Here is a 3,028-nt window from a genome sequence, read left to right as displayed (position 1 = left end):
ATATAATTATTTTATATACAGAAAAGAATGGATTTGTACATAATTACATTACTTGCGAAATGAAGTGCAATAGAAAGATACATTCGAAAATTTTTATCGATTCATTAATGATCAAGTGTGACGAAAATGGAAATTTAATATCTCACCTGCGATTTCTTTCGCACGCATAAAAGTTCTCGAAAATCAGTTTTATCATCTAAACTGGCTTTCACGAACTGTTCGATATTACATGCTTTCATTATAAACATCCTCTTTGGCCTCTCAATTGAACGAGAGAATTTATGGATTTCTCTTTGGCGTTACGACGCATCAAATAGTATGGAGACTCCGGTAGCCAGATGAAATAAGCATAAATAGACATGGCGCAATCAAAGACACGAAAGTGAGGATTTTGTACCGATAAAAATGGACCTATCACAAACTCCATTAATATGCCGTTCAAAGCGACTATTGACATGGATGTTAAATTACCGCGGATGTGTGGTGGTGAAATTTCGCCCAAATACATCGGCGTGATTGTGAAAGCGATGCATATAGCCAAACCGACTGTAAACTTTGATATATACAGCTCCTATAAAGCAAAAAAAAAATAGGAACTTAAAGAGATTGATCGCGTCAAATTGTTTGTATAGATTAGAATGGAATAGAATTTAAAATTTAATTTAAAATCAACGCGTATAATATTGTGTATTATATTCAGAGAATTTCAAGAAAAGCAAGTGTTATTACATTAATATGCGTTACAAGGATATGCATTTTCTAGACAAACTTAAAACAATAAAGACTATAATAAAAATTCGCTAATTAATAATTTTTAATCTCAAGATGTAAATACAATGTTCTTTTTTAGAATACTTACTGTCAAAGATGTTGCAAAAGCTATCATTAACCAGCTGATTATCGAAGGTACGGGAGTAAATAACATGATATTTTTTCTACCGAAGATATTTATAATGACTGCACAAATAATGGCATCTCCAATTCCACCTAATGCAGGTAAAGATGCAACCCAAGCGACTTCTTGCGGAGTCAGATGAATAGGATATTTTTCATCCTTCCTTGCATCAATATAGCCAAAGATGGCGACGACCAACCCAAAAATTGGCCAACTGACAGCATGCCCAGATTTCCTTCCAGATAAATACATTTCGAATAGGTTTTGAGAAAAACCTTTTTCTTTTTAACTGACATTAATAATGTTAATTTTCTAGAAGAAAATTTTCTTCTATGTAAAATTGATTTATATATTATTATTAAACATTTTTCAACCATAATTTTTTTAAATTTTTTTAAATAAAAAAACTTTTTTTTTTAAATATAATTTTGTATTTTAAATATAATTTTGTATGTATCTAAAAACACATAATTTAAAAAAATAACGGAATCGAAGTTCCAGATAGAGATTTTAAATAAATGAATTTATATATTCCGTTATAAAAGATATAATAGGCATATATGTAATAATAATAACAAATAATTATTAGGATAATAAGTAAAATGCATAAAATGTATAGTAATTAAATATAAGCTTTATAAAATTATAAAGAATAACTATTAAGAGAACTGGAAGAATATAAATTAAATATTACACATATACATATAATATCATAGTCATATTAATATAACATCAAATCTTACGTGAATTTCACGGAAAGCAATAGAAACTAATTGTAAAAATCATTGAATATGATTGACATTAAAATCTATAGAACTATATTTAATTTTACGTTCATGTGACAATGACAACTACATGTAATACACATCCAACTTTCAAGCATTAGTTATTTAAAAAAAATTAATAAAAGGAAATTTAAATAATTGTAAACATTTATGTGTAATTACAAATTTAATGTAATAATATATGAATATGTAAATGTATTTACATATAATATATTTTTATTTCTCCATGTTTATCTCAATAAATGTATATACGTTACATACCCGCTATGGCAGCAAGATATACTTTCTTCATTTTTACAATATAATCACCAGATAGCACATATGCGTTTCACAAATGTTTCTTCGAAAAGTTTCATAACCGACTCTTGAAAACGGTTAAAATGTTCACTTGAAGAAACATTAAGAGATAAGTTTCTTGTGATAAAAAAACGTTTAGAAAACGTTTAAAAAACATTTGAAATACGTCCTTTTCCTTTTATTCGTTTAACGTTTGTTTTTTCATAGAATTATTAAAATAATGCATTTATACACACTCTCTAAAAGTGAATCAGTTTATATTATCAGTGAAAACAGTAAATAGAGTCATTGATACAGCAGTTATGTTATTATAGCACTGTAAATCAATAATATTTCACTGAAAGAATTAGTAATATTGACTATTTTAATCAATAATATTAAATTACAATTCATCTACCTTGTATAAAATTGAACATTTTATTTATATTTACATTCCATTTTTTTCGTACTTATAATTTCGTTATAAGAATTATATAGAGCTTGCAAAAGGCGATAGATAAAATTAAAAGTATAACTTCGATTTAATTTCTGATACAATTTCAATACAGGAATTTTAGACATTGATCGATTTTATTACTCGAACAAATAAATATCCGGCCAATAAATGAAAATAATCCGTTCATGATCCGTTTTATTTAAATAAAATAAATTAATTATCATTTATATATATATATATATATATATTTTTTTTTTTTATTTGAAATTAATATGAAATTAATTAAAAATTAATTATTAAAATTTAGATTTTATTTTGTCTATAGAAACGTGAAAAATATATTTCCTTAACTATGTTTTTAGAAACGTTTCTTATTAATGCTTTACGGTTAAAAAACATTGGATACATTTAAGAAACATATATAATAAAACGCGTGTAACCTGAACTATTTCTGCTTTAAAACAAATAGATTTGGGTTAGTTTCTATCTTTGCGGAGCCCTCCCATCCCGTAGAGATAATGAAACAAACTGCATTTTCAACTGGAGCATGCGTAGATACAATGCATGCACTTTGCAAGATAAAAGGATTTTATTCTACATAATCTCCAGTTGAAA

The 3,028-nt window shown here is 26.3% G+C and overlaps 1 pseudogene; it reads right to left on the bottom strand.

Annotated features, from left to right (window-relative positions):
• Window positions 1-238: 238 nt before the first annotated feature.
• On the bottom strand, window positions 239-2,085 carry LOC112637179 (annotated as a pseudogene).
• Window positions 2,086-3,028: the final 943 nt, after the last annotated feature.

This window comes from Camponotus floridanus, unplaced genomic scaffold (assembly GCF_003227725.1).
Source record: "Camponotus floridanus strain SB8 unplaced genomic scaffold, Cflo_v7.5 scaffold14, whole genome shotgun sequence".
Taxonomy (NCBI): Eukaryota; Metazoa; Arthropoda; class Insecta; order Hymenoptera; family Formicidae; genus Camponotus; species Camponotus floridanus.
The sequence above is the reverse complement of the archived record's forward strand: the minus strand, read 5'-3'. Positions and strand labels throughout refer to the sequence as shown.